This window comes from Scyliorhinus torazame, chromosome 12 (genome assembly GCF_047496885.1).
Source record: "Scyliorhinus torazame isolate Kashiwa2021f chromosome 12, sScyTor2.1, whole genome shotgun sequence".
In the NCBI taxonomy this organism is placed as follows: Eukaryota; Metazoa; Chordata; class Chondrichthyes; order Carcharhiniformes; family Scyliorhinidae; genus Scyliorhinus; species Scyliorhinus torazame.
In genome coordinates, this window is record NC_092718.1 from 148,871,765 (window position 1) to 148,881,777 (window position 10,013).

At 60.1% G+C, this 10,013-nt stretch overlaps 1 protein-coding gene across 1 annotated transcript in view; it reads right to left on the bottom strand.

Annotated features, from left to right (window-relative positions):
- Nucleotides 1–10,007, bottom strand: part of ankfy1 (ankyrin repeat and FYVE domain containing 1) — a 135,738-nt gene extending 125,731 nt beyond the window's left edge. Inside the window, exon 1 of the mRNA XM_072469161.1 lies at nt 9,928–10,007. The gene's annotated coding sequence lies outside the window, so the exon portion shown is untranslated. The remainder of the gene's footprint in view (nt 1–9,927) is intronic.
- Between the last annotated feature and the right edge of the window lie 6 nt (nt 10,008–10,013).

The following is a 10,013-nucleotide window of genomic DNA, read 5'->3' on the forward strand; positions in this document are numbered from 1 at the left end:
TAACAGTCCATGTCCACATGCAGTAAGACTTGGACAACATTCAGGCTTCGGCTGATCAATGGCAAGTAACATTCATTCATACCTTACATGGGCAATCTCCAACAAGAGAGAATCATCTCCCCATGATATTCAATGGTGATTACCATCACAGACTACATCACGACCAACATCCTGGGGGCGACCATTGACCAGAAACTGAACTAGACCAGCCATATAAAATACTTTGGCTACAAGAGCACGCCAGAGGTTGGGAATTCTGCAGCAAGTAACGCTCACTTCTATCGCCCCAAAGCCTGTCCATTGACACGACACAAGAGCATGATGGAATACTCTCCAGTTGCGTGCGACACCAACAACATGCTCGACACCATCCAGGACAAGGAAGCCTGTTTGATTGGCACCCCATCTACCATCTTTCCCTCCACACACATTTTCCCCCATATCTGTGTGGGTTTCATCCCCACAACCCCCAAAGGATGTGCAGATTAGGTGGATGGCCATGCTAAATTGAAAAAATAACTGGGTACTAATTTATATTTAAAAAATAACTTATTTCCCCCAACACAGAGTGGCATCAGCATTCACCATCCACAGCTTTCACTGCAGCAACTCACCAAGCACCTTCAACAGTACCTTCCAATCCTGCAGCCCACCCCTACCACCTAGAAGAACAAGGGCAAAAGATGTGCAGGAACACCACCATTCTTTTAGGAACTTTTTCGGGAATGTTCCTTCATTGTTTTTGGGTCAAATCTTTAGAACGCCTTTTCTAACAGTACTTTGGGTGTACCTACACAATTTTCGAATATCAGTAGTTGAAGGGCAAATTCACCACTGCCTCTCAAGGGCAATTAAAGATGGCCTAGCCACTGGTGCTCAAACCCAAGAATGAATAATCACTATTAACTCATCACTGTGGCTATTCTATTATCTGCGTGGGTGGCTTAGCAATGACAACGGGAAATGGAATTCTACATCATGTGTTTAATTGCAAAGAATTTGAAAAATAAACATTTGTTCAACTGATCCATTTATGTTCTACATGAGCCCCCCCCCCCCCCCCCCCCGCCCCCTTGATTTATCTCTCACTGTCAGCATATAATTCAAAACTTTCACCCTGTGTGTTTATCTTGCTTCCCTTAACTGCATCTACATTACATACTGCAACCACTCCCAGTGACAGCAAGTTCCACAGACTCACCACTCTCTGGGTAACAAAAGATTTGCCCTAATTCCTTATTGAGTTTAATCGGTAATTTTATGGGCCCTAGATTTGGTTTACCCACAAGCCAAACATTTATCCTGTCAAATCCTTCAAGATTTTTAAAGAGAGGTCACCTTTCAAGCTTCTCTTCTCTAGAGGAGGCCCAGCCTGCTTATTTTTTCTGACAGTTACGAACACTCATTTCGGTTAATCATTCGTACATTTTCTCCAGTTTCTTTCTATCCTGCATTGTAATTTGGAGAACAGAATGGGGTATCCATCATACAGGACTGCTAATCACAGGTGTTTACAAATTCCACCATGATAGCTAGGGAATCTAAATACAATTAAATCCCCGCTACACCCTTGTATCCTAAGATAGTGGCCTGATTCAGGAAAAAAAAAACTAGCTTTAGTAACAGACATAAGCATCTGGTGTCTGCCTGGTGACTTGGCATGGGAAGAACAGAAAGATGAAATTCCCTCAATAACATCTGATTTCCCGACAGACTTGCTCCTTTCTCTCTCGCAGACTATCTCCGCAGTCCTGTCAAACCCTTATTGCTGCTCTACTGGAACAAAATTGATTCTGCCCTTGCGTCCTCAAAGGGATGTCTTTCCAATGCCACAAACAGTACCGCCACCCCACTTTCCTTTCCTCACCTTTTCTGAACACTGTCCTTGAAGCACTCACTCCTCATCGTTAAGCCATTTATTTCTAAGGTATCAAATTCCCAAGGGCTATTAGTGCTTGTAGCTCAACAACACTATGCATACTGTATGCTCTCACGTATTCTAAAACGGTTTTCGTATTCCTTGCAGTCCTCTACAATCTGCTCCTGTCTAGTATGCTATTTCCTTCTCCAGTACTATCAAAGACTCACTTAATGCACCTTATTCCTCTTGCTGTTCTGCATGTGGTGCTCACCCACAATTTATTTAAATCCTCCCCCCACACAACCAAATAGCAAACCTCTTGCGAGGACATTCATTCCATTTCTGTTGAGGTGTAACCTCCTGCTCCCCATCCCATTTAAATAGCTGCCTCTTGCTCCTCAACTGGTCCCAATGCCCCAAAAGGTTAAAGTCTTCCATCTCCTGCACCACACCTCAGCCACACTTTGATCCTCTGCATCGAGAGTGCTGCTCTGACCCCAGGGCAAAGGATATATGAGCAGGATATTCTGCAGAGGGGACAGAACCAGAAGTTGTGGTAAATGTATCAATATCGACTATCATTATTGTGGCACTGGGAGTAATCTGAAGATTGCCACCTTCAAGATCTGACTTTGCAGATCCCTCTCTAGCTCCTGGAAATCTGACAGGGGGACTTCAGAAGCTGCTCTCTTTGCCCTGGTGCCAAAGCAGCATGCACAATGACATTTACAGAAAGGTCAGTCCTCACTCCTGATGCTGTGGATGATTTTTAAAATCTATTAAAGCAATGCTAAATAGAGAAAGTTTTAATCTGAAAACATAGCCTGACAGAATTAGTAGCCTCTTTTAAATGCACAGAATCAAACTGTCCAGCCAAACTGATCTACCCAGTGTTTATATACCTCATCCCACTCTGCCCTGTAATTCCAGATTTCCTCACATGTCCAAGCCTCCCATTAACTGTGTTACTTTGCATAATGATCACCCTCTGAAATTCTTTGATTTTTTTTAGTAACTATCTTGCATTCATGCCCCCTTGTTCTAGACTCCCCCACAAACAGTAGCAGTTTCGCCACATTTATCAATTCAATTACTTCACGAATTTGGCAGACCAAGCTGAAAATCCCCTAGTCGGCGCATTCCGGTGCCTGTCCGGGTACACAGAGGGAGAATTCAGAATGTCCAATTCACCCAACAGCACGTTGTTCGGGACTTGTGGGAGAAAACCAGAGCATCCAGAGGAAATCCACGCAGACACGGGGAGAACGTGCAGACTCCGCACAGACAGTGACCCAAGTGGGATTCAAACCTGGAACCCTGGCACTGTGAAGCAACAATGCTAACCACCGCACTACATATTCTGGGGAATATCTCTTGCAAATCTTTATCAATAAATCGCCATGTAGTAGAGAGAGCAGACAATCCCATAAAATCCCTACAGTGCAGGAGGCCATTCAGCCAGAATCTGTGCTGACCCTTCAAAAGAGCAGCCTACCTAGACCCACTCTATCCCCGTAACCCAACCTAACCTTTTTGGACACTAAGGGAAATTTAGCATGGTCATCCATAACCTGCACATCTTTTGACTGTGGAAGGAAACCCACGCAGACATGGGGAGAATGGGCATGCTCCACACAGTTACCCACGGGCGGAATTGAATCCGGGTCCCTGGTGCTGTGAGGCAGCAGTGCTAACCACTGCGCTGCCCAAAACAAGTGCGAACAAACCAAATTTAACATTACTACCTCCTGCTTTGGTATTTCATTCATCAAGAAATTCACCCGAATACATGGCTTGAACTATCTACAGCCTCACCCACACTTGGCAGCCCACGGGTATCTTTATTCATGATCTCTCACCTCTTCCAGTTATTTAACCCTCCCAAGGAAGAAAAATGTTCTTATCCCTGCAACCAATAAGAACCATCTTTTTTTAAGTTTATCATCAGCCAAATGTATTCAATTGATTTGCTCCCTATTTCCAGTACTGCCTTTATTCTATAAGCTATTGTCACTGGTAAAAAATGTTACAGGTAAATGGAATTGGCAGACCAAAGCCCTAAGTTAGTGCTGCTTCTTGACATAATTAAACTCTGGTTTGATGCAGACAGTTTACACTCCTGGTCTAGATTAAACAGAAGACCGAAGACTCAAGTTCAAAGCTTCACTGAGAGGGCAGAGACAGCACATGGGCATTATTGCATAATAAGTCATATGATTGACAGGAGGGCAACAGGCAACATCAACTATTACAGTCAACAGTCTCAAATATAATAAATGCTGGTGATCAAACAGAGGGGGTGGAGGGGGGGGCGGGAGAGAAGAGACAGAGGGGATGGGGGGGGGGAAAGAGGAGACAGAGGGGATGGGGGGAGAGGAGACAGAGGGGATGGGGGAGAGAGAGGAGACAGAGGGGATGGTGGGGGGAAGGAGAGGAGACAGAGGGGATGGGGGGGGGGGGGGAGGAAGTGGAGAGAGACGGGGGGGGAGGGGAAGAGGAGAGAGGGGGGGGGAGGGGGAAGAGGAGAGAGGGGGGGGAGGGGGGGGGGAAGAGGAGAGAGACGGGGGGGGGGGGGGGGAGGAGAGAGAGACGGGGGGGGGGGGAGGGAAGGAGAGAGAGCCGGGGGGGGGGGGGGGGGAGGAGAGAGAGCCGGGGGGGGGGGGAAAGAAGAGAGAGACGGGGGAGAGGGGAAGGAGAGAGAGACGGGGGAGGGGGGAAGAAGAGAGAGACGGGGGAGAGGGAAGAAGAGAGAGACAGGGGAGAGGGGAAGAAGAGAGAGACGGGGGAGAGGGGAAGAAGAGAGAGACGGGGGAGAGGGGAAGAAGAGAGAGACGGGGGAGAGGGGAAGAAGAGAGAGACGGGGGAGAGGGGAAGAAGAGAGAGACGGGGGAGAGGGGAAGAAGAGAGAGACGGGGGAGAGGAGAAGAAGAGAGAGACGGGGGAGAGGGGAAGAAGAGAGAGACGGGGGAGAGGGGAAGAAGAGAGAGACGGGGGAGAGGGAAAGAAGAGAGAGACGGGGGAAGAGGGGGAAAGAAGAGAGAGACGGGGAGAGACGGGGAAAGAAGAGAGAGACGGGGGAGAGGGGGAAAGAAGAGAGAGACGGGGGGGGGAGAGGGGGAAAGAAGAGAGAGGACGGGGGGGGGGAGAGGGGGAAGAGGAGACAGACCGGGGGGGGGGGGAGAGGGGGAAGAGGAGACAGACGGGGGGGGGGGGGGGGGGGAGAAGAGGAGAGAGACGGGGGGGGGGGGGGGGGGAGGGGAAAGAGGAGAGAGACGGGGGGGGGGGGAGGAGGGGGAAGAGGAGAGAGACGGGGGGGGAGGGGGAAGAGGAGAGGGGGGGGAAGAGGAGAGAGACGGGGGGGGGGGGGGGAGAAGAGACGGGGGGGGGGGGGGAAAGAGAGAGAAGAGAGAGACGGGGGGGGGGGGAGAAGAGAGAGACGGTGGGGGGGGGAGGAGAGAAGAGAGAGACGGGGGAGGGGGAAGAGGAGAGAGACGGGGGCGGGGGGGGGGAGGGGGGGGGAAAGAGAAGAGACATGGGGGGGGGGAAAGAGAAGAGACATGGGGGGGGGGGGGGAGAAGAGACACGGGGGGGGGGGGGGAGAAGAGACACGGGGGGGGGAGAAGAGACACGGGGGGGGGGGAGAAGAGACACGGGGGGGGGGGAGAGAAGAGACACGGGGGGGGGGGGGGGAGAAGAGACACGGGGGGGGGGGAGAAGAGAACGGGGGGGGGGGGAGAAGAGACACGGGGGGGGGGGGAGAAGAGACACGGGGGGGGGGGGGGAGAAGAGACACGGGGGGGGGGGGGGGGAGAAGAGACACGGGGGGGGGGGGGGGAGAAGAGACACGGGGGGGGGGGAGAAGAGACACGGGGGGGGGGGGGAGAAGAGACACGGGGGGGGGGAGAAGAGACACGGGGGGGGGGGGGAGAAGAGACACGGGGGGGGGGGGGAGAAGAGACACGGGGGGGGGGGGGGAGAAGAGACACGGGGGGGGGGGGAGAAGAGACACGGGGGGGGGGGAGAAGAGACACGGGGGGGGGGAGAAGAGACACGGGGGGGGGGGGGAGAAGAGACACGGGGGGGGGGAGAAGAGACACGGGGGGGGGGAGAAGAGACACGGGGGGGGGGGAGAAGAGACACGGGGGGGGGGAGAAGAGACACGGGGGGGGGGAGAAGAGACACGGGGGGGGGGGAGAAGAGACACGGGGGGGGGGGAGAAGAGACACGGGGGGGGGGGGAGAAGAGACACGGGGGGGGGGGAGAAGAGACACGGGGGGGGGGAGAAGAGACACGGGGGGGGGGGGAGAAGAGACACGGGGGGGGGGAGAAGAGACCACGGGGGGGGGGAGAAGAGACACGGGGGGGGGAGAAGAGACACGGGGGGGGGGGGAGAAGAGACACGGGGGGGGGGAGAAGAGACACGGGGGGGGGGGGAGAAGAGACACGGGGGGGGGGGGAGAAGAGACACGGGGGGGGGGAGAAGAGACACGGGGGGGGGGAGAAGAGACACGGGGGGGGGAGAAGAGACACGGGGGGGGGGGAGAAGAGACACGGGGGGGGGAGAAGAGACACGGGGGGGGAGAAGAGACACGGGGGGGGAGGAAGAGACACGGGGGGGGGGGGAGAAGAGGACACGGGGGGGGGGGAGAAGAGACACGGGGGGGGGGGGGGAGAAGAGACACGGGGGGGGGGGGAGAAGAGACACGGGGGGGGGGGGGAGAAGAGACACGGGGGGGGGGGGAGAGAGACACGGGGGGGGGGGGGGGAGAAGAGACACGGGGGGGGGGGGGAGAAGAGACACGGGGGGGGGGGGAGAAGAGACACGGGGGGGGGGGGGAGAAGAGACACGGGGGGGGGGAGAAGAGACACGGGGGGGGGGGAGAAGAGGACACGGGGGGGGGGGGAGAAGAGACACGGGGGGGGGGGGGGGGAGAGAAGAGACACGGGGGGGGGGGGGGGGGGAGAAGAGACACGGGGGGGGGGGGAGAAGAGACACGGGGGGGGGGGAGAAGAGACACGGGGGGGGGGAGAAGAGACACGGGGGGGGGGGAGAAGAGACACGGGGGGGGGGAGAAGAGACACGGGGGGGGGGAGAAGAGACACGGGGGGGGGGGGAGAAGAGACACGGGGGGGGGGGGAGAAGAGACACGGGGGGGGGGGGAGAAGAGACACGGGGGGGGGGGGAAGAAGAGACACGGGGGGGGGGGGAGAAGAGACACGGGGGGGGGGGAGAAGAGACACGGGGGGGGGGGAGAAGAGACACGGGGGGGGGGGGAGAAGAGACACGGGGGGGGGGGGAGAAGAGACACGGGGGGGGGGGGAGAAGAGACACGGGGGGGGGGGGAGAAGAGACCACGGGGGGGGGGAGAAGAGACACGGGGGGGGGAGAAGAGACACGGGGGGGGGGAGAAGAGACACGGGGGGGGGGGGAGAAGAGACACGGGGGGGGGGGGAGAAGAGACACGGGGGGGGGGGAGAAGAGACACGGGGGGGGGGAGAAGAGACACGGGGGGGGGAGAAGAGACACGGGGGGGGGGGGGGAGAAGAGACACGGGGGGGGGGGGGGAGAGAAGAGACACGGGGGGGGGGGGGAGAAGAGACACGGGGGGGGGGGAGAAGAGACACGGGGGGGGGAGAAGAGACACGGGGGGGGGGAGAAGAGACACGGGGGGGGGGGGGGGAGAAGAGACACGGGGGGGGGGAGAAGAGACACGGGGGGGGGGGGGGGAGAAGAGACGGGGGGGGGGGGGAGAAGAGACACGGGGGGGGGGGGAGAAGAGACACGGGGGGGGGGGGAGAAGAGACACGGGGGGGGGGGGAGAAGAGACACGGGGGGGGGGGGGGAGAAGAGACACGGGGGGGGGGGGGGGGGAGAAGAGACACGGGGGGGGGGGGGGGGGAGAAGAGACACGGGGGGGGGGAGAAGAGACACGGGGGGGGAGAAGAGACACGGGGGGGGGGAGAAGAGACACGGGGGGGGGGAGAAGAGACACGGGGGGGGGGGGGAGAAGAGACACGGGGGGGGGGGAGAAGAGACACGGGGGGGGGGGAGAAGAGACCACGGGGGGGGGGGGAGAAGAGACACGGGGGGGGGGGGGAAAGAGAGAGACGGGGTGGGGGGGGAAAGAGAGAGACGGGGGGGGGGAAAAGAGAGAGAGACGAGGGGGGGAGAAAAAGAGAGAGAGACGAGGGGGGGAAAAGGAGAGAGACGAGGGGGGGGGAAAAGGAGAGAGACCGGGGGGGGGGGGGAGAAAGAGAGAGACGGGGGGGGGGGGAGAAGAGAGAGACGGGGGGGGGGGGGGAAAGAGAGAGACGGGGGGGGGGGGGGAAAGAGAGAGACGGGGGGGGGGGGGGAAAGAGAGAGACGGGGGGGGGGGGGGGGGGAAAGAGAGAGACGGGGGGGGGGGGGGAAAGAGAGAGACGGGGGGGGGGGGGGAAAGAGAGAGACGGGGGGGGGGGGGGAAAAGAGAGAGACGGGGGGGGGGGGGGGGAAAAGAGAGAGACGGGGGGGGGGGGGAAAAGAGAGAGACGGGGGGGGGGGGGGGAAGAGAGAGACGGGGGGGGGGAAAGAGAGAGACGGGGGGGGGGGGGGGAAAGAGAGAGACCGGGGGGGGGGGAAAAGAGAGAGACCGGGGGGGGGGGGGGGGGGGGAAAAAGAGAGAGACCGGGGGGGGGGGGGAAAAGAGAGAGACCGGGGGGGGGGGGGGGGGGGAAAGAGAGAGACCGGGGGGGAAAGAGAGAGACGGGGGGGGAAAAGAGAGAGACGGGGGGGGGGGGGGGGGGGGGGAAAGAGAGAGACCGGGGGGGGGGGGGGAAAGAGAGAGACGGGGGGGGGGGGAAAGAGAGAGACGGGGGGGGGGGGGGAGGGGGGGGGGGAAGAGAAGAGAGAGACCGGGGGGGGGGGGAAAGAGAGAGACGGGGGGGGGGGAAAGAGAGAGACGGGGGGGGGGGGAAAGAGAGAGACGGGGGGGGGGGGGAAAGAGAGAGACGGGGGGGGGGGGGGGAAAGAGAGAGACGGGGGGGGGGGAAAGAGAGAGACGGGGGGGGGGGGGAAAGAGAGAGACGGGGGGGGGGGGAAAGAGAGAGACGGGGGGGGGGAAAGAGAGAGACGGGGGGGGGGGAAAGAGAGAGACGGGGGGGGGGAAAGAGAGAGACGGGGGGGGGGGAAAGAGAGAGACGGGGGGGGGGGGAAAGAGAGAGACGGGGGGGGGGGGGGAAAGAGAGAGACGGGGTGGGGGGGGGGAAGAGAGAGACGGGGTGGGGGGGGGGAAAGAGGAGACGGGGTGGGGGGGGAAAGAGAGAGAGACGAGGGGGGGAGAAAAGAGAGAGAGACGAGGGGGGGAAAAAGAGAGACGAGGGGGGGGGGAAGAGAGAGACCGGGGGGGGGGGGAAGAGAGAGGCGGGGGGGGGGGGGGAAAGAGAGAGACGGGGGGGGGGGGGAAAGAGAGAGACGGGGGGGGGGGGAAAGAGAGAGACGGGGGGGGGGGGAAAGAGAGAGACGGGGGGGGGAAAGAGAGAGACGGGGGGGGGGAAAGAGAGAGACGGGGGGGGGGGAAAGAGAGAGACGGGGGGGGGGGAGAAGAGAGAGACGAGGGGGGGGGAAAGAGAGAGACGGGGGGGGGGGGGAAGAGAGAGACGGGGGGGGGGGGGAAGAGAGAGACGGGGGGGGGGGGGGAAGAGAGAGACGGGGGGGGGGGGGGAAGAGAGAGACCGGGGTGGGGGGGGAAAGAGAGAGACGGGGGGGGGGGGGGGGGAGAGAGAGAGACGGGGGGGGGGGGGGGGGGGAGAGAGAGAGACCGGGTGGGGGGGAAAGAGAGAGACGGGGGGGGGGGGGGGAAGAGAGGGGGGGGGGAAAGAGAGGGGGGGGGGGGGGAAAGAGAGGGGGGGGGGGAAAGAGAGGGGGGGGGGGGAAAGAGAGGGGGGGGGGGAAAGAGAGGGGGGGGGGGAAAGAGAGAGAGGGGGGGGGGGGGGAAAGAGAGAGGGGGGGGGGGGGGGGGGGGGATCTTCGCCGCCCGGCTCGGAGTAGCCAGAATCCCGGCTCGTCCACCCCGAGCGCACCGCGTCACCCCGGCCGCCGGCAGCGCTGGAGCAGAGGCTCTGCCTCCCCCGACGCTGACAGCTCCTACCTTCGCCATCTTGCCCCGCCAGCTCT